This window comes from Girardinichthys multiradiatus, chromosome 19, assembly GCF_021462225.1.
Source record: "Girardinichthys multiradiatus isolate DD_20200921_A chromosome 19, DD_fGirMul_XY1, whole genome shotgun sequence".
NCBI lineage: Eukaryota > Metazoa > Chordata > Actinopteri > Cyprinodontiformes > Goodeidae > Girardinichthys > Girardinichthys multiradiatus.
The window spans coordinates 10905392-10927879 of record NC_061811.1 but is presented as its reverse complement, the minus strand read 5'-3'; the positions used below and the strand labels follow the sequence as shown (position 1 = coordinate 10927879).

The following is a 22488-nucleotide window of genomic DNA, read 5'->3' as shown; positions in this document are numbered from 1 at the left end:
TTATGATGATCGTATTCACCCATGTGCCTTCTTTTCTAGAACTTTGTCCCAAGCAGAACGCAATTATGATGTGGGGACCGAGAACTGCTGGCAGTCAAGTTTGCTCTCGAGGAGTGGAGGCATTGACTACAGGGGACTAAATGACATCACCATCAAGAACCGATACCCACTACCACTCATGAACACTGCTTTTGACCAGATTCAAGGCGCCAAGATTTTCTCCAAGCTAGACTTGAGAAATGCTTACCACCTTGTCCGCATCAAGGAGGGGGACGAATGGAAGACAGCATTTAACACTCCCACTGGTCAATATGAGTACTGCCTAATGCCTTTTGGTTTAACTAATGCCCCTGCAGTGTTTCAGGTATTGGTTAATGATGTCCTGAGGGACATGGTTGGACAGTTTGTTTTTGTTTACCTTGACAACATTCTGATTTATTCCCAGAATCTGGAAACTCACAGAAGTAATGTTCAGGCCGTTCTCCTCCGTCTTCTTCAAAATCATCTGTTTGTCAAAGCTGAAAAGTATGAGTTTCACACCACCACCACTTCATTCTTGGGATTCATTATTTTTCCTGACCAAGTCATTGTGAATCCTTCCAAAGTCAGTCCGGTCTTGGAATGGCCTTCTCCTACCGATCGCAAGCAGCTACAAAGGTTTCTGGGGTTTGCTAACTTTTACAGACGTTTCATCAGAAATTATAGCCTCATAGCAGCCCCTCTCAATGCTCTCACATTGTCTAAGACCAAGTTTGTATAGAACGAGATGGCAGAAAGAGCTTTTGTCAAGCTCAAAGGTTTATTCACGTCTGCTCCTGTTCTACGGTCCCCTAACCCCAAAAAACAGTTCATAGTGGAGGTCGTTGCCTCTAACACTGGGGTTGGAGCAGTTCTAAGCCAAAGAAGTTCTGATGATCGTATTCACCCATGTGCCTTCTTTTCTAGGACTAGAACACAATTATGATGAGGGGACCGAGAACTGCTGGCAGTCAAGTTAGCTCTCGAGGAGTGGAGGCATTGGCTAGGGGGGGCTAAGGAACCGTTTCTTGTTTGAACAGATCATAAGAACCTGGAGTACCTGAGATCAGCTAAGCGCCTTAATCCCAGGCAGGCAAGGTGGGCTTTATTTTTTGGAAGGTTCAACTTCTCTCTGTCTTTCAGACCTGGAATCAAAAATGGCAAACCAGACACCCTGTCCAGAATACAGGAACCCTCCGAGTCACAGACCTCTGGGGATGATGAGTTTATTCTCCCGGAATCAGTGAGACTCTTTGTCGCCATGTTGGAGTTGGAAGGAGAGGTTAAAGATGCCACCAAAGACCTCCCTATCCCAACTTCATGCCTACCTGACCGGTATTTTGTCATGGAGCGCCTCGTACCCAAGGTACTTAATTCGAACCACAATTCACGTCTATTCTGTCATCCTGGTATCAGCAGGATGTTGCAGATGGTCCGGACTCAGTTTTGGTGGCCATCTCTTGTCAAAGATGTTACAGATTACGTGACGGTCTGTACTCAATGTTCCCAAGCCAAGTCTTCTCGTCGCCCTCCTGCTGAACTCTTACAACCGCTACCTATTCCTCCTCGTCTCTGGTCACACATAGCCATGGACTTCGTGACAGGTTTGTCAGTTTCTAATGGCTTCACAGTTCTGCTAACCGTCATTGACAGGTTTTCAAAGATGGTTCACCTTGTCTCTCTCAAGAAGTTGCCTTCAGCCAAGGAAACGGGGGACATTTTGGCACGTGAGGTTTTTCGGACAAAGGGCCCCAGTTCGTGTCACGTTTCTTGAGAGAGTTTTGTTCCTTACTGGGGATTACAGTCAGTTTGTCCTCAGGATTTCACCCACAGTCGGACGGACAAACTGAGAGGGCCAACCAGGAGGTGGAGACCAAACTTTGCGCACTATGTGAGTCAGACGCAACAAAATGGTCTCAAAATTTACCCTGGGTTGAATATGCTGTCAACACCCTCCTGGCTAGTGCCACGGGGTTATCCCCTTTCCAAGTTGTGTTTGGTTTTCAGCCACCCTTGTTCACAGTCCAGGAGAAAAAAGCTGAGGTTCCTTCTGCTCAGGCCACGGCCCTAAGATGTCAGCGCATCTGGAGAAAGTAAGAAGGTCCATGATCAGGATGTCGGAGGTGCAGGCACGCACAGCAAATCGTCGGAGAGTCCCTGCTCCAAGCTACCAGGTGGGACAGAAGGTTTGGCTGTCCACCAAGGACCTCCCGCTTCGGGTTGACTCCCGTAAGCTGGCACCTCGTTTTGTGGGACCCTTTCCCATATCCAAGATCATAAATCCTGTGGCTGTTTGTGTATGTCTGCCTCGCGCCATGAGAGTTCACCCTACCTTCCACGTGTCACGGACCAAGCCCTATGTGGTGTACCGTCTCAGGCCCACCTTCCAGTTTAGTTGGACAACAGTGTCTTGGTAGGGTTGCAGTTGCAACATACTTTTGTTCTTTTTAGTTGATGGACGAGATGTTTAAAGTTTGGGCCTTAAACCTTTCCAAAACTTTATCCCTGACCTGTATGGATGGCTCCTTGGTCCTCATGTTGCTGTCTGTTCTGTAACAAATCTGAAACCTACAAAGAACGATTGTATTTATACTAAGATTTATTCAGACACAGGTTCATTCTATCTACTAATTAGATCACTTCTAAAGGCAAGAGGTTGGTTTATGTAGAGATATCAGATAAAGGGGGATGAAAATACATAATATGCATGTAGGGATGGGCACCAAATTCTGTATTTTTTTAGGTACCGGCCAAATTTTGTTGGTACTTCAAGTCACATAAAATCAAATGATATGCATCATTGTGACACTGAGGAAGTGGAATAGTGGGCGATTTTTCATGCTGGACATGAACAGAGCATTGCACGCACCAGAGTGAAATGACGTCAGTAGCCACTGGTACAGCCAACAAAGCAAGCATGGCTGATAAAAAGCCCTCAAAAGTATGGCTCCACTTTTCAAAATGCAATGCAGATTATGTACGCTGCAACATTGGTGACACGAAGTGCAAGACCAGCAGCGGGAATACTTTTACTCTGAGGAAGCACCTGGTTAAGCACAAGATGTTTCTGAAGGCTGAAGAGTGTACAATTTTTGTCAGCCTCATGTTTATGGCTACAACTCCTGCATTCAGCACCGTTACACATCTGCATCTGTTAGCAACTGGGAGAGGAAATGTTTGAAGCAACTGTGATGTTACAATACAAACAGCTGGATGTTGTTTTGATATATTCAGTAAAGTTTATATATTGAGAAATATATATGTTAAATTGAAAAACTTTGATATTTTATTATTAAACAAATTAACATTAATTACCACATAAACACACAAAAAGTACGGAAAACTGGTTCCCGTTGAGTAACAATACTGACTCTCAGGTACCAGGCATCGGTTCAAATGTGAAAGGTACCCATCGCTATATGCATGCCATTTTTTCTGATATGTATTGTAAACAATCATCTCATCTACAATGTGAACAAAACAAATAGTTGTAGGTATTAGGAAAAATATAATTTCCATCTTGGGGGAATAAATGGAATTGGTACTGCATATGGTACTGCAGATGTTCTATAAGTCTAATGTGGACAGTGCAATCTTATCTGCCATCATGTGTTGGAGGAGCAGCTTCAGAGCCTTTTTTTTTTTTTTTACTGACAACAAATGTAAAAGTCTGGGTGTCCATCAGTGCACTTGGCACCAGGACACCCTAGGCAGGAGGTCGATGATCGACTTTGTTGTTGTATCATCAGACCTTCGGCCGCATGTTTTGGACACTCGGGTGAAGAGAGGGGCTGAGCTGTCCACTGATCATCACCTGGTGGTGAGTTGGATCCGCCGGAGGAGGAGAAAGCCAGACAGACTTGGCAGGCCCAAGCGCATAGTGAGGGTCTGCTGGGAACGCCTGGCGGAGCCCTCGGCCAGGGATGTATTCAACTCCCACCTCCGGGAGAGCTTCGACCAGATCCCGGGGGATGTTGGAGACATAGAGTCCGAGTGGACCATGTTCTCCGCATCTATTGTCGATGCTGCTGCCCATAGCTGCGGCCGTAAGGTCTGCGGTGCCTGTCGTGGCGGCAATCCCAGAACCCGGTGGTGGACACTGGCAGTAAGGGATGCTGTTAAACTGAAGGAGTCCTATCGGCTGTGGTTGGCTTGTGGGACTCCTGAGGCGGCTGACGGGTACCGTGAGGCCAAGCGTGCTGCGGTCCGGGCTGTGGCAGAGGCAAAAACTCGGGCCTTGGAAGAGTTCGGTGAGGCCATGGAGAAGGACTACCGGTTGGCCTCGAAGCGATTCTGGCAAACCGTCCGGCGCCTCAGGAGGGGGAAGCAGTGCTTCGCCAACACTGTTTATAGTGGGGGCGGGAGACTGCTGACCTCGACTGAGGACATTATCGGGCGGTGGAAGGAGTACTTCGAGGATCTCCTCAATCCTGCCATCACGCATTCCGTGGTGGAAACAGAGGCTGGGGACTCGGGGTTGGACTCTTTCATCACCCAGGCTGAAGTCACCGAGGTGGTTAAAAAGCTCCGCGGTGGCAAGGCTTCGGGGGTGGATGAGATCCGCCCTGAGTACCTCAAATCTCTGGATGTTGTAGGGCTGTCATGGTTGACACGCCTCTTCAACATTGCGTGGCGGTCGGGGACAGTGCCTCTGGACTGGCAGACTGGGGTGGTGGTCCCCCTTTATAAGAAGGGGGACCGGAGGGTGTGTTCCAACTACAGGGGGATCACACTCCTCAGCCTCCCTGGTAAGGCCTACGCCAGGGTATTGGAGAGGAGAGTCCGACCGATAGTCGAACCTCGGCTTCAGTAGGAACAGTGTGGTTTTCCTCCCAGCCGTGGAACACTGGACCAGCTCTATACCCTCTACAGGGTGCTCGAGGGTTCATGGGAGTTTGCCCAACCGGTTCACATGTGTTTTGTGGACCTGGAGAAGGCATTCGACTGTGTCCCTCGTGATGCCCTGTGGGGGGTGCTCCAGGAGTATGGAATCGGGGGCCCTTTATTAGGAGCCATCCGGTCCCTGTACAAGCGGAGCAGGAGTTTGGTCCGCATTGCCGGCACTAAGTCGGACCTGTTCCCAGTGCATGTTTGACTCCGGCAGGGCTGCCTTTTGTCGCCGGTCCTGTTCATAACTTTTATGGACAGGATTTCTAGACGCAGCCAAGGGCCGGAGGGGGTCTGGTTTGGGGACCAGTGGATTTCGTCTCTTCTTTTTGCAGATGACGTGGTCCTGCTGGCCCCCTCTAGCCAAGACCTACAGCATGCGCTGTGGCGGTTCGCAGCCGAGTGTGAAGCGGTTGGGATGAGGATCAGCTCCTCCAAGTCCGAGGCCATGGTACTCGACCGGAAAAGGGTGGCTTGTCCTCTTCAGGTTGGAGGGGAGTTCCTGCCTCAAGTGGAGGAGTTTAAGTATCTCGGGGTCTTGTTCACGAGTGAGGGAAGAATGGAGCGGGAGATCGACAGACGGATCGGTGTGGCTGTGCCGGTCCATTGTGGTGAAGAGAGAGCTGAGCCGAAAAGCAAAGCTCTCAATATACCGGTCGGTCTACGTTCCTACCCTCACCTATGGCCATGAACTTTGGGTCATGACCGAAAGAACGAGATCACGGATACAAGCGGCTGAAATGAGCTTCCTCTGTAGGGTGGCCGGGCACTCCCTTAGAGATAGGGTGAGGAGCTCGGCCATCCGGGAGGGGCTCAGAGTAGAGCCGCTGCTCCTCCACATCGGGAGGAGCCAGTGTAGGTGGCTCGGGCATCTATACCGGATGCCTCCTGGACGCCTTCCTCGGGAGGTGTTCCAGGCACGTCCCACCGGGAGGAGGCCCAGGGGACGGCCCAGGACATGCTGGAGGGACTATGTCTCTCAGCTGGCCTGGGAACGCCTTGGGCTCCACCCGGAGGAGCTGGAGGAGGTGTCTGGGGAGAGGGACGTCTGGGCGTCTCTGCTGAGTCTGCTGCCCCCGCGACCCGGTCCTGGATAAGCGGAAGACGACGAACGGACGAACAAATGTAAAAGTCTGATAAAAAAAAAAAGGTGACTATGTTCTGAAGACTGATCTGCAGCCTTTGGAAATGATTGTGATGCTTCATAAAATGAAAAACATATACATAATGGACAAGACTGAGCATCCTCCTCACCAGACATTAATTCAGCAAGAGTGTCTTCAGTCAGACTCTTCTTCAGACTCTCTGTAATACTGTGACAACTACAGGAGCTCCACAGTGTCTACCATCTACAGTGACTCTTTGAAGACACTTGGATAGTTTCAGTTACAACACTTAACTTCCTGCTGCGATTATTTAATTAGTTTTGAACAAATTGTGCAAGATTTAGAAATATTTTTACTCCCACTTCACAATTATGGACCACAATGTATTTTTTATCAAATAACATATCACTTAAATAAACCTAGGTCTATGACTGCAACAAAACATGAAAGTGTGTAAGAGTTGTGAAAGCTTGTGTAAGTCGCTGTAATTCGGTCCCTGGATCAGAGAAAATACACAGTAAATTTTTGTTTGCCCTAATTTCTGTTTAAAGAAATCATTGCAGTTATATGTTGTATAACTATTCCAGTCTTGAAAAATATCAAAAATAAATTATGAACAAAGCCAAAATAAAAGACATTCATCTCTACGATGATGATGAGTGGATGGAACCTCTGATCTACAACTTGAGAGCAGCAACTTGATGATGAAATCTTGGGGCCAATGTGGACTGAACTCAGGTCTAAATGATCACATTTTCACCCACTTTCTTAAAATCGTAGCAATAGATGTTAGGCAATGGAACACTGATTATGAATAGTTAAAATATGTTAACACCAAAGCAGTTACTGTTTGACATTTACTGTCCTCTGTTGATGCTTTTTAGTGGTCAAATTTGTTTTCACTTTTCCTCTGAACTCCTTATGATTGTTCTGCTGAACAACTGATTTGTAACAGGTCTAACACCATTTAGTTACTTTTTATTAGCATTTTTTTCTCTGTTCAGAGTAAAAGAATGAGCAGTCAGAGGGGACAAAGGTAGACCACCAACTTCAAGCATTGAGATTTAGTGACCCCCAGTGTGGGTACTTGCCCATTTTCGCCACTGTCAGTGATGTATGGTTTCTGAAGAACCTGGCACACACCCTGGCTCCTTGAGGTGTTGACCTCTTAAGTCCTACTTGTGGAATTCCTTTTCAGCTTCAATGTTTGAGGGACTTATTCCCAGCTGAGTCACTGGGGGGTCATAATGGGAAGGCGTCAGAAGGGTGTGGACAGACGCTCATACTTCATGTTTGAGTTTCAGTGCAGAAAGGTTAACATATATGAATAGAAACTTACTGAACCATCAAAAACAATTAATAATGGCTTTGATCGCAAGTTCAAAAGCAGCTCTCTGGAATAAATCAAAACGGGTAGTTTAAATTGACCTACAGCAGTGGTTGTAGCTGAAAGGCTGCAGAATGTCGACGTCTGAAAGCTGACGAATCAGTGGAGATGATGCAGACAGCAAAAAGACTTTTACAACATGTTTCAAACTTTGCTCTAGTAATGGTGAACATCCACTAAAACTTTGTTGTATTGCAGAGATATGCAGGTTTTCAGCTTGAGTTGTTTTAAATAGCTAAAATCAACTAAACCAGGAACCCTGTCAGCTTTTTTTTTTAACCTTGGTGGTTTTATTCCCTTTTCAACAAAACTTGTCTAACACAGAAAATGTGAAAAGGTGAATATTACTGAGAGAAGCCTGTTTCAAAAATAAATTCTTACTGTTTACTGCACTCTGGTCACAGTCATGCACACTTTAAACTGAGGGATCAACTTTATGTGAGCTTAAATGTTACCATTCCAGCAAAACTAGATGTCAGATTTACATTGGCCTAATGTAAAATAGTTATTAAGACAATGTTGTCAAATCTTTAAAGGAACCAATAAAAACTCTTCCATTCAGCTGCAATTTGCCTTATTCCAGCCCTCTGGAAGTTTCTGTCCCAACATCTCCTGTTTTTCACTGTTTATAAATCATGACGCTTTCTCAACCATTGTTGGGGGAAATTAGGTGCGGCCCCAAACTAATAATGTTGGACAGAATCATAACGTAATGGTGAGCACTGTTCATGACTTCTGATGCCAGTTAAACTCTCAGCACATTTCTCACGAATCAAAGTTTGCTTTAATTGGTCTGTGAGTCACTTTTTTAGGATTAAATTGAACCTGCAACCAAAAGGAGTCGAATGACTGATTGTATAACCCCGTGACTAATGATATGACATCATGTTTATGGTAATTGTAGCTGACTGGTGTTTGGCAGATGTTTCTTTGGGATTATGTTGTGTTCACGCAGACCTGTTTTCATGGCCTGTGGGTGTCAACAGAAACACATGGATTTTTATGTGCCCAATTTTTGTCCGTACCCGCTGTTTAAGGCTTAAAACTGAGCTGCACGCGCAACTTTATTTTGAGTTTGCAGCAATGCACTGGCAAATAACCCTGCCATGGATTTGTGGGTAACAAAACCCAAAAACTGTGGTGGATGAAGCAGCTGCTCATAAATTTTACTTCACAAATTCAAGATTACAATATTTGAGTTTGTCGGCATGTTTTGTTCACCTCTTATAAACATTTATCATGAAATCTTTCTTAATATACACTTCATTTTGAACATAGGCACATTTTACACATGCAAATATTCAATCATGTTGAAACAACATGCAGAAAAATCTAACCTTATTTGGACAGAATCAGAAGGTTCGCTCATGGAAACACCTGGCTTTGTAGAGAAAAGAAAGACCACACCGATTCAACCTGAAACAGCTGAACATTCCAGGTTCTGCTCCTGTTAGTCAAATAAAAAAAATTGTTCAAAACATGGGCTGATAAATGAAACCTGGACCGATTATTTTAAACTGCAGGTGGATAAGGAGAAGTTTGAATCCCTGGACCTCCCTGGGACAATGAGGTGAGCTTTTGGACCAACCCCTGGCCCCTAACAATCAGTAAATAACCGCCTTTTGCTACACTCTCTGCGGCATGCCGGGTCAGCCAGCTCAATCATTGCTGGGGCTTCCAGATGTCTACAGATGGCTGGCACTTTTTTCACTCAATCATTGCAGCAAAAATTTGTTTTTCCCTTGGTAGTCGCAGGACCCGAGAATCAAGTCATATGCTGAGCAGTTCCAACATGTGAACATTCATAATCATACAACCTCTTATCAGAATCTATCAACTGCTTATAATGTGGTCTGTTTCCCTGTGCTGCTGAGCTTTACTGTCGGACAATCCTGCAACTGCTGAACACTACGTCTTATGCCCTGTGGTGGCCGTTGTCATTTCCACTATTCTCAATGCAGATTAAGTGATGTCCAAATTGAACCATTTTTACAGGACGCTGATCTGCTTTGTTCACTGAGTTTAGTTCAAAGCAAAATGTAGTAGAACAACTGAATTTACAATATTTTTTGTTTGAAATCAGTAGAATATCCATCATCTCCCCTAGATTTACAGATATTAACTTTATGAGAAAGAATCAGCTCTCCACAGTCCTGACTTGTATTTTAATTAAACTAATCCTTAAAGGAAAACCAACCTGAACATCTGGCTGGCTGACAGGATTGTTTTCTTTACAACTGTTACAGAGACAGTGTAATAAAGAGCCATTTGGAGATTTTTAGCATTCCCTTGCCCTGTTAGAGCACATGAACAAGCCCCGTTCACAACACTGAGCCTATTATAAAGTATGCTATCCGTTTTTCTTGGCTGCTTTCCAGCTGGCAGCTTATCCAGCCACATTTTTCCTTTGTATCTGCATCCATCTGTTTAGATGTGCTTACTACTGCCTTCTCTTGGTGTTCTGTCAGAACTTTCAGCTTACTTGGAGTTTGATTTCATCATCTAGAATAAAATCAAAAGGTTTGATTTTAAAGTTACTTTAAAAATAGACAGACATTTCCATTTTTAACAACATCTAAATCATCTATCTGTTTGCAATGTCCAATTCTATCTGTCATGAGACATTCTGCATTAGAAAATATTGGGAGTCTCTTGGGCACTTTTAACAACATCTAAAACGGTAAACAAAACTTGGGGCTCTCCAGTCCATTTGACAGTTTGTATCATGTATAATACAAACCACTTTTGATTTTTTTTTACAAGCAAATAACAGTATCTTACAAAGATACTTATCCTTTCTGGAACTCACTTTTCGTCTCAGACATATTTCACGTTTTAAAAAGTTTCTCTAAGGTCATTGCTGATCTCAGTCTTTGCATTGTGTTAAAACACACCTGTATGCTCCAGAGAAGCAAACTGACAGAACTTGTTTTTTATAAGTGTTCATACCGATGATGATCAGTTAATGAGCAAATTTGATCTGCAGCACCTGGTTCGTTTCTCTCCTAAATCCTGTGAAGCAAGCAAAGAAAAGTGGGCCAAATTCCTTCACAACGATGTAGGAGACAGATAAAGTTGGACAGAAGTCTATACCAAGAGTTATTACCGCTAGAGGTGGCTCTACAAGCTGTTGGACGGGTCAGACTTTTTGGATTCATCTTTGCTTAGTAAGTAATGAAAGAGTGAATTCTGTTGTGTGTCAGTGTACACTGTAATAATTTTACAACCTGGTCAAAATCAGATTCCTTTTCTTTCTCTTTATCAGCTAAAACGTCTGCTTTCTTTTTACCAAAACTGCATCTGGGTCCCTTTAAATTGCAGGGTTACTGTAGCTTGAATCCTACTAGCATGGGAATCTTCAGCATCTAAGGGATACAGGATAAAAACCTGAGCAGGTACAAAACGACCTCAAACAACAGGAAGACTCTCAGAGTGAAGTACGTGTTAAGGAAACTGTGTAGGAAGAGTCTAACAAAAAGATCTGCAATTAAAAAAAGGGGAAGTATAAAAACATGACAACATTAGTACTGGACCAGCCTGAGCCATAAATAAATAAACTGGGAGATGATAATGATGTGGAGCAAGTGTGAGGATTAGAAACCAAGAACAGAAGTGACAGGAGATAAAAGTACTAACAAATAAGTCGGTTTCAAACTGGAAACTATCAGATCTTTATATAAACAGTGAATGTACCAGACCAACTGCTACCAGGTCGTGCTGACAATACTCTTCCATGTGGGAGTTGACAATTAGTGAAATAAACCCCAAGTTACTTAAGTCAGGTGATTAAAAGGCACGTCAAAGGAGGTACAAAAAGTGTGAAGAGATTCTAGGAATGGGAATTTTCTGCAGAGGTGCATCAGGTGTTTATTCAGGCTGCCGAAACAAGACATCAGCAGAAAACAGACAGGTAAATGTATTACAGCAAACTGATGTATCTTTTTGAGAAGTCCAATTCTATCTGTCATGAGACATTCTGCTTTAGAAAATATTGGGAGTCTCTTGGGTATTTGACATTTAAGTTAGGAGTTTACTAACATGCCAAGACTGATCCTTTGGATTTTATGATGAAATCCTGTTTAACTGCAGAGCTGAGTAACAGCGGCTGCTCAACGGCTATGGTATCACTGTGCTTGAGTGGCCAGCCAACTGGCCTGAACTAAACTACCTGGCGAGTAGATGGGGTAAAGTCAAGAGGAAGATGAAAAACACAAAAGATAATAATGCAGGCGAGCTGAAGGATGCTACCAAAGCAACCTGGGCTTCCTTAACACCTCAGTAGAGCCAGACGATAATCACCACCATTGATGCAGTCATTCATGCAAAAGGAGCCCCAACAAATTATTTTTGGTATGAGATTAGCAGATCTGTTGTCTTTTGCAATGAGTGTACTGCAGTATCTGAAACAGGAAGTAAAAGTTTAAAAAGGAGCTAAAACTGTTCCTGCAGGGCAGAAACTAAACATCACCGTGTTAGGTTTAACTAAGACTGCTTTATCATTAACGACCAAATTCTAAACATTGCTTTGTATTTTTTTGTTTACAAATCAGCTAAAGTATGTTTAGTTCAATAGCTCCAGAACTGAAAGTTTCACAGAATCAAAGCCATGTTCTGAAGGTGATCATCACACTGGCAGCTCCAGCAGTAATCATGCAGGAGATAAAATATCTCCAGGCTAAACACAAAGACTCAATCCAGCTTTATTAAAGCCACTTGGTACTCTACACATCTGCCTGTTCAGCTCTAAAAGCTTTGCAAATGAAGACTAAGTTATTTGATAAATCCCTCTGCATGTTTTCATCTGTGACAAACTGTCATCATCACAAATCTGCAATGAGTCGCAGGCCATTTTTCAGGTGCTCGCCTCAATCACAGAACTTCTTCATTTTCCTGTGACATGTTTCTCCTCCCCATGGAAAGGTTCGGAGCCCCGGCTCCTGTCATTTTACAGGCTCTTCGTGATAAATGAGAGAGATAATGTGTATTAAGAATATCCAGTTCCTCAGAAAGCTCTCAGCAAGGAACTTTACGGGATAAAACAAAGTTCTGCTCTTCATCAAAGTTATTCCCCTTAGGCCTGTCAGAGAAGTCTTTACATGCTCTGTTCTACTGCTCCTTCTTCTTTTTGAACATCTAAAATGCATTTCATTCAGCAAAATACCAAAATAGAGAGTATTCCTAAATCAGATTAAGTTACTAAGTTTGTTTATAGGGAATAAATGTGAACCAGGCATGTCTTTTGGGAACATTTATCTCTCTAATTCTTAAATTCAGAGCTAAATAAAATCTTACATGTAGAACAGGGACAAAACCTGTAGATTGCCAAAAACAATGAGTGCAAAGACTTTGTTTCATCCATCAGAGCATCATCTTTCTCAGCTCTTCTGGTAAAACTTACTTTAGAGTTTTGGAAAGGATACTTCAATCAACTTAGAAACCTCAATTTCAGGAGGAGCAGTGTGGCTTTTGTCAGTAGAACAGTGAACTGATCTTTACCATCACAGGGTTGCTAAATTTGTCCTTTGAATCTTTCTCTAGATGATGCTGCAGGAGTATGAGCTACCTGGGTTGCTCTTACTGGCCCTCTGGTCTCTGTTCACAACCAGGATGACAGTCAGCCCCTTTAAGTCCAAGGTCATGGATCCCCCCCTGGAAAAAGGAGGGTTACCTTTTTAGGTTGGGAGTGAGACTCTGACTCAAGTGGAGGAGTTTAACCTAATTTTTGGCAGGATGGAGTGGAAGACAGATGGACAGACCAGGGCTTCATCTGCAGCAAATTAGGGCATTGCTCCAGACTGGTTGTGGAGAAAGAGCTGAAATGAAAGGCGAAGCTCTGAATTTACTGGTCCATTGATGTTACAACCTTCACCTATCTTAATGAGACATGAATCTTTAGTAAAAGAACAATATCCTGGATACAGGAAGCTAAGATTTATGTATAGAGCTGGGCTCTGCCTTGGAATTGAGGTAAGGAGCTCCATCATCTAGCAAAAACTTGGAGCAGAGATGCAGTTCCTCTGAACTGGAAGAAGCCAAGTGAGGTGGTTTATATCATCAGGATTCTTCCATTTGGAGTTTTTCCAGTTATGATCCACTGGGAAGAGACAGAAGGGCAGACCCAGAACTCACTTAAGGGATATACAGTGAGTAAAGTAATTATTGAGCACATCAAAACTATTCTCTGTAAATAAAATTCACACCAGATGTCTGGGCCCAGGCCCAGGCAGGGACCGCAGAGATGGAAAACCCTTGTGGCACTCTAATAGTGCACCCACACCCCAAGGCCCTACATGAGTTGTAGTGTGAAGGAGCAGGTCGAGGGAGGTGTCCAGGAATGGGTAGGGAAGGACTGGGGGGCAAAGTGCTTTCCTAACCATTAAGCCCAGCGACACCTGCCCCACAGCACCCATACATGACACTGCACAGGACCAACACCCCACCACCACAGTATGCCAGGGAGGACAGGACGCAGCAAAGAGCACCCAGAGCAAAAGCCGTGCACAAAGCCCACACTGCACAAATGTGCCCCCACCAGCCTCCCGAAAATAAAGCCCTCCTGTGAAAGTGCACCCCCGTGAAAAGAAGACCCACAGCATCAAAACCCAAGAACACATCCCGACACCAGTAAACTCAAATCCAAACGATGCCTATCCCCACCTAAAACCAACCACCCACCACCACCCCAGAGGAAAACCTACACCCACACCAACAACTCCCAGAACACGTAAGACATTAGACAACCACGTTGACTTGGCCCAACCCCTTTCCACACACCCTCTGCCCCTCCACCAGAATACACTTCTTGAAGGCCAGAGCACCTGCAATGAGATAGTACCTCCCCGCAATTTCAGGAGGCCCTAAGCCACCTGTGCACACCAATGCACCACGCCCTGGGCCAGGGCCAGGCACCAGTGCATGCACTGGCCCAAAACCCTGGCAACATACCCACCGGGACCCAAGCCCAGGCAGGACCCCAGCCCAAGGGCAACACACCTCAGGAACCCCGAGCCCCCAAGCCCACTGCAGGCCTACCCAGGAGCAGCACGGCCACCGGGCCAGTAACATAGGATGTCTGCCGGCACAGGCCCCCCAAAAGCATCGCTTGCAGCCACCAGATGTCACCCCCGAGAGCCACCAAAGCCCCTTTTTGGTGGGGGCCACAGCACCCGGCGCTAGACCCCCCAGCGACCCCAAACCAAGGAACACCCCAGATGCCCCAAACCCAGACACCCCCGTATCCAGAAAAATACCCCACAGGACGAATTCAAATGGCTCCCACCCCCACTAGGTGATGGAGCCGATTAAAGAAGCCCAGAGAGATTGATCTGATGTGGAGGTAGAGGCTGTCTCCAGACTTATGTAATCCAACTAAAGGTTTATATACTGGTTAATACTAAGAACATTTTTATTTTTCCGATTCATGAGGATAGTTTTCTTAGCAATACATAAGGCAGTGAAAACCATGTGAAGTGAATTTGTCTCCATGGCGATATCATCCAAGTTGCCCAACAAGAAAACTGAGGGGGAAGGTGAAATATTACATCTCAGACACTTTGATAATTCTTCACATATCCAGCACCAGAACCTCTGAACAAGTGTATATAACCATAGTGCGTGGATGTACAGGTCCTTCTCAAAATATTAGCATATTGTGATAAAGTTCATTATTTTCCATAATGTCATGATGAAAATTCAACATTCATATATTTTAGATTCATTGCACACTAACTGAAATATTTCAGGTCTTTTATTGTCTTAATACGGATTTTGGCATACAGCTCATGAAAACCCAAAATTCCTATCTGACAAAATTAGCATATCATTAAAAGGGTCTCTAAACGAGCTATGAACCTAATCATCTGAATCAACGAGTTAACTCTAAACACCTGCAAAAGATTCCTGAGGCCTTTAAAACTCCCAGCCTGGTTCATCACTCAAAACCCCAATCATGGGTAAGACTGCCGACCTGACTGCTGTCCAGAAAGCCACTATTGACACCCTCAAGCAAGAGGGTAAGACACAGAAAGAAATTTCTGAACGAATAGGCTGTTCCCAGAGTGCTGTATCAAGGCACCTCAGTGGGAAGTCTGTGGGAAGGAAAAAGTGTGGCAGAAAACGCTGCACAATGAGAAGAGGTGACCGGACCCTGAGGAAGATTGTGGAGAAGGGCCGATTCCAGACCTTGGGGGACCTGCGGAAGCAGTGGACTGAGTCTGGAGTAGAAACATCCAGAGCCACCGTGCACAGGCGTGTGCAGGAAATGGGCTACAGGTGCCGCATTCCCCAGGTCAAGCCACTTTTGAACCAGAAACAGCGGCAGAAGCGACTGACCTGGGCTACAGAAAAGCAGCACTGGACTGTTGCTCAGTGGTCCAAAGTACTTTTTTCGGATGAAAGCAAATTCTGCATGTCATTCGGAAATCAAGGTGCCAGAGTCTGGAGGAAGACTGGGGAGAAGGAAATGCCAAAATGCCAGAAGTCCAGTGTCAAGTACCCACAGTCAGTGATGGTCTGGGGTGCCGTGTCAGCTGCTGGTGTTGTTCCACTGTGTTTTATCAAGGGCAGGGTCAATGCAGCTAGCTATCAGGAGAGTTTGGAGCACTTCATGCTTCCATCTGCTGAAAAGCTTTATGGAGATGAAGATTTTATTTTTCAGCACGACCTGGCACCTGCTCACAGTGCCAAAACCACTGGTAAATGGTTTACTGACCATGGTATCACTGTGCTCAATTGGCCTGCCAACTCTCCTGACCTGAACCCCATAGAGAATCTGTGGGATATTGTGAAGAGAACATTGAGAGACTCAAGACCCAACACTCTGGATGAGCTAAAGGCCGCTATCGAAGCATCCTGGGCCTCCATAAGACCTCAGCAGTGCCACAGGCTGATTGCCTCCATGCCACGCCGCATGGAAGCAGTCATTTCTGCAAAAGGATTCCCGACCAAGTATTGAGTGCATAACTGTACATGATTATTTGAAGGTTGACGTTTTTTGTATTAAAAACAAATTTCTTTTATTGGTCGGATGAAATATGCTAATTTTGTGAGATAGGAATTTTGGGTTTTCATGAGCTGTATGCCACAATCATCTGTATTAAGACAATAAAAGACCTGAAATATTTCAGTTAGTGTGCAATGAATCTAAAATATATGAATGTTAAATTTTCATCATGAAATTATGAAAAATAATGAACTTTATCACAATATGCTAATATTTTGAGAAGGACCTGTATTGCCTGAACACTGTAAGCAAACATTATACAGTGCGAGACCCATCCTGAACATCCTTTGACCTGTATAGTGTACTCTATGAAGGATTTTATATTGTATTAATTGTAAACTGGGTTTACTAGTCATTTTAAAAGTTCTTAAATATATCTGAGACCACAATGTTTGGTCAAAGTTGATAAATCCACCACCAATTTCATAATGGGAAAGGATATTGATTCATATTTTAGACAGTACTTAGTGGCAGGGAGGTGTTGAGATTAAGGAAATCTAGTACACTTGACGGCATTTTAACCCAACATTATTGGGCCTAAATGTATTTTTTATTATAGATTTAATTTGTTGATATTCTAAACATGCATTCTTGTCCATCCCATATTGTATAATTAATCTGTTAAATGGGATGAAATGAATTCCTTCAAATATATGTTTCAGGTATTTAATGCCTTTACTCCTCCAATGTAGAAAGTTTAACAAATTATTGTTTTTAGGATGTCAGGGTTGTTCCAGATGGGTGTACGTCTACATGGGATTAGTAAAGACCCTTTCATTTTTATATACTCCTACCATGCTGTCAAAAAGGAGCCGATATTGAGGCTTTTAAAGTATACATGCCATTTTATATTTGAGCTAATAAATGTCTGAAATCTTAATATTGTTGCATAATATCTGTTGTACGTCTAGCCAGGGTACATCTAGAGGACTGTGTTTAAACCATTTTGAGATGTATTGTAGCCTGTTGGCTGAGAAGTAATAGCAAAGGTCAGGCAGATCTAGTCCTCCTTTATCTTTGGTCTTCTGTAGCTTTTTTGAGCTAATACGTGGGGGTTTATCTTTCCAAAGAAATGTAGTGATGGAGAAGTCCAGAGATATAAACCAGTCATAGACAGTAAAAGTGGGATGTGGTTTAGTTTTGTTAAAATCTGCCAATCTAGGAGAAACATTATTAGCCAAATATGTAATATTCCCTGACTGTAGTTGTGTATTAAGGGAACTGTGGAAAAAACAATAAATTAGAAGAACTGTAGATTTTAACAAATTTATAGAATAATCTGAAACACTTGAGAAATAATTTATCAATCAAGCATTAAAACATATTAAAAACTTAAATGGAATCAAGATCAGTAAAAGGATAGAAAACTAACTGACTGTTCAGTAATGATTCCAAAAACCTTTTTCTTAAGAGAAACTGAGGCAAATTTATAAATTTACCACTGTATTACATCAAGGATTAGTCAGAAATAAATGCATTTAGATGATTGGTAAAGACCAGGTGGAGACAACGTGATCGAGAAACGAGGTAACTGAAGACATCAGAAAAAAGAAAGAAAAATTCATATTAGACATAGAAACTGACACAAAACTTAATGACAAAGTCCCGAAACAAATGTTTAACTTGATAAAACAAGAACTGAAGCAGAACTTCAATTAGTGCAAATACATAAAAGATAAAAACCCTAAAGTAAATATGACATTATTTGTTCAGGTTAATGCATTTTTTTAATCATATTAGAGTGCAAGTAGAATCATTTTCTTGTAATCAAAGTAAACACTGGAAAGAGGAACTGTGTTTCCTTATGCAGCAAGTATGTGTACTAAAAAAAAATCCTTTAATCTATCCTAATTTGTTGGCTGGGTATCCGAGAATGAACACAGCTGGAATCTGTCTGAAAGAAAAGTCACCAACATGGAATGTAAAAGTCCTTCCAAGCTGCAAAAAGCCCCACATTTTAAGAAAACATTGATGACATGATGTCAGAGCTCCTCCTGAGCTTGTTCACTGTGGGTCCAAACGGGATCTAACGAACTCCCCACCTAAAGGTCACACAGCGGAAACTCAGCACATCTTGTTTTGGTCTTTATGTACAATATGTGTGGACAAAACAACAGAATTAATGACAAGTTGGGCAAAAAGATAAGTTGAGGTTTAAGTGGAGATGTCTGCACAGTGAGGAAGGTTTATCCATTAACTGAGGTGATTTCAGTTCCACAAAGCTGCTTTAAGTTTCCTCATATTGTTTTCACAGCGTATGTTACATACACAGCCTGCATGAACCAGGGTCACCTGTGAGTATAAATTGGGCTGAGAATGGAGAGCAGCTCCCATTTTCTTTTCCCTGCACACCATTGATTCCTGTGCTCCAGAAAGACAAAGACATTAAAAAACATCTACATCCTACTCCAGCCTAATCTGTGCCTCTGGAGTACATCAGGGGTGTCAAGCTCCCTAACCTACAACGTTTAGATGTGTCCCAAGTCCAAAACACCTGAATCAAAAGGCTGGATTGCCTCATTAGCAAGTCAAGTTTTAAAAAGTCCTACTTACGACCTAATGATGTGGTTCAGGTGCGTTGAGGCAAAATGGGTCTCAACAAATCTCTCCCATCAGTTGCCGTGCTTCTTGTCCGATCTGACATGGGGTAGCACTAAGCAGAAGGTCCAAAAGAAAGACATCTTGGGTGGCTGTCTAACAGATATGGAGGATGCAGGACAAGGTTTTGCTAGAAGAAAAACCTGATATCTGAGCCCTTGTTCACATTGTATAATCTGCAGTAATCAGATCTCAGCTTAGTGCTTACATGCAAATAAACATGTATCTATATCACAGCATGGGCTGTCAGCAGGACAACAAACAGGTCCAGAATATTTTTTTTTTAATCACTGATTGCATAAAACTTTTTAAAGCCAAGCATCAGTGAACTGAGATATTACCTGATAAAACAGCACAACAATAAAACAGCTGACACCTAGTTTGCACAACTATATAGGTTAAGGCATGATGCTGTATCAAGGTGACCAGGTAGTCCAATTATATAGACTTTGAGCTTTGCAGGAGTAATTTTTATAACATAGTGAACACAGTGGGCTCAGTTAACACTAAAAACGCTAAAACTTAATCACATATTAAACAGAAAAAACAGGAAATTTACTCTCCCATACATCGTCCTGATAACAACTGAACATAAAATCCTGATTAGAGTCATCCAGGCAACTTGCTGCTTGAAGAGGGAGTCAGGTCAGGTGGTCTCTATATGTCTCCCAGGATGAATAACACTGACTGCCAAACTAATGTTCACCCACTATTAGCATTAAAGCTAAAGAGAGGTTTCAGGACTGAAGGACATTTAGGGCACAACACTAACCCTTAACCATCACAAGGCTCTTTATAAGCCATTTGAGCATCTGCCAAACTCAACATCAGTAAAGAACTGAGGCAACAACACCAAAGAGTAGTTTCAAAAATAATGTTTTGATGTAAGTGTAAAACCTTTATTTGGAGTGTAATTTATCTTGGAAACGGGATAGTGTATACATAGAAGCAATTTTAACCAGGTACAAAACATTAAACAGTGTGAAAAGGTAACCTTTGTTTTGTCTACAGGAATTTTAGCCAAAAGTCAACTTGCAGGCCCAAGTTAAAAAAAAAATCTAAAACTCGATTCTCACTCCAGGAGAAGGGTAGTTTGTAAACCTTGCCCCTGCAAAATTAAGTTTTTTAACCCTCCTCTTGTCCTTGGGTCAAAATGACCCGCCACTGTGTTAAAACCCCCCAAAAAAACCACTAAATGCTATTTTCTTAACTTGAAATTGTATGACTTTTCCTAGATTGGCCCCAACAATAGAAAAAGTAAAATGTTGCTTTTATTTACATTTCCATATAAGCTGTACAAAAAAAGGTACAATGGTGGTCTTCGGGTCAAAATGACCCGTGAGACAAATAGAGTTGAAATCAGGGTCACAGAGTTATTTACAAACCACAGAATGTTACAATGTTTTAGATGTGTCTCAGATCAATCAGTAGCAGAAGTAAACAAGGCAAATCAGGTGGTGTTCTCGCAGGCTTCAGAAGACCATCTGTTTATTTCCAGAGGTTATAAAGATGCTGCAGATAACAGGACCCTGAATTCTGTCTGTGCTGAAGCCTTGAGTGTGCGTTATACTGCTGAAGACGCTGTAGAGCTGATTTTCTCAAATGTCCAGCAAGACAAGTCTGATTCAGAAGAGGAAGTGGAGGATGTATCCAAAGAAGAAGATGGGGAGGAATACAACCCAGAGCATGATGAATCATCTTCAGAAGAAGAAGAAAACCCTGAAGCTGAAAGAGAGACTTTCCTTTCAAAAAATGTCAAAATAACATGGTCCTCAGCAGCATATGACCAACACGGCAGGCATGCAGAACAAAACATCAAAAAGATGACCCCATGAACCACAAGGTATGCCGTTTCTCATGCCCATGATATTGTCTCTACATTCTACCTTTTTATCACACCAGCAATAGAAAAAAATAATCCTGGGGATGACAAATCTGGAGGGGTTTTGCAAATATGGAAACAGCTGGAAAAAGATGGATGAGATTGACCTGCAGGCCTACTTAGGGCTGCTAATCTTAGCAGATGTATACAGGTCCCGAGGTGAGGCTGCAGCTAGTCTATGGGATGCTGAGAGTGGAAGGCCAATTTTCCGAGCCACAATGCCACTCAAAGTCTTTCACACCTACTCAAGACTGCTACGATTTGATGACCATGAGTCAAGACCAGCAAGAAGTGTGACAGACAAACTTGCAGCCATAAGAGAGGTATGGGACATGTAAGTGGAGCAGCTGCCCTACCTCTACAATCCAGGGCCTGACATAACAGTGGATGAACAACTGGTTCCATTTAGAGGTAATCTGTTTTCATATTTGTAATAAAAGGGATTTTCACTATTGATTTCTTTGACTGTTTTCTGTGACACTGATACTAATCACTGATGCTAATGTCTTTTGTCCAAAGGTTGTTGTCCTTTCCGGCAGTATAAGCCCAGCAAGCCAGCAAAATATGGGATCAAGTGATGGGTGGCTTGCGATCCCAAATCAAGCTATGCTTGGAAAATGCAAGTCTATACTGGGAAGCCGACCAGTGGATGCCCAGAGAAGAACCAGGGGATGTGAGTTGTGCTTGAAGTGACAGAGGGACTGAGGGGTCACAATGTGACATGTGACAATTTCTTCACCTCTTATGAACTCGGACAGCAGCTCCTGAAGAGGAAGGTCACCATAGTTGGTACAGTTCGAAAGAATAAGCCTGAGCTCCCACCTGCACTGCTTGCGTCAAAGTTTGCCTTCACGCCCAACACCACTAGTTTCCTACCTCCCAAAGAAAAACAAGAATGTAGTTCTTCTGAGCACACTGCACACAGACGGTGATATTAGCGACCGTGAGGACAGGAAGCCAATCATCATCCTAGACTACAACCGCAACAAAGGAGGTGTGGACAACCTGGATAAGGTGATTGGACCATATAGCTCCAGAAGAATGACTGTCCGCTGGCCGCTGGTCATCTTCCACAACATCATTGATGTTTCCTCCTACAATGCCTTTGTGATTTGGAGAGAGATCAACCCAACCTGGATGTCTCATAAGCAGAACAAGAGGAGGTTGTTCCTGGAGCAGCTAGGAAAGGCACTTGTAACTCCACTCATTGAAAGAAGGAAGCATGTCCCCTGCACAGAACCCTCAGCAGCAGTTGTGAAAGCTATTTAGAGTGCAGGAGCTCCTGATCAACCTGAGGATCCATCTACCACAGCCACTTCCCCAGCTAGGGCACGTAAGAGGAAGAGATGTCAGTTCTACCCTCAAAAGAAGGATTGTAAAACACATACTGTGTGCTGCAGGTGTAAGAAATATATCTGCAAGGGCTGTGTACATGTGCTAATTAATTGAATGGGTTATGTTATTTTTCATATTTTTGTATTGTACATTGTCTTAAATTGTTCACTGGAGAAAAAAAAATGAAACTGAGTCATTGGGATGAATAAAAATGTATTCAAAACTCCTTTTTGCACATTTGTTTTTCTTTTCTTAAGCTATAGAAATTCAAGTG

The 22488-nt window shown here is 43.2% G+C and overlaps 1 pseudogene; it reads left to right on the top strand.

Moving 5' to 3' along the window:
• Positions 1–2132: 2132 nt before the first annotated feature.
• LOC124855594 lies at positions 2133–22268 on the top strand (annotated as a pseudogene).
• Positions 22269–22488: the final 220 nt, after the last annotated feature.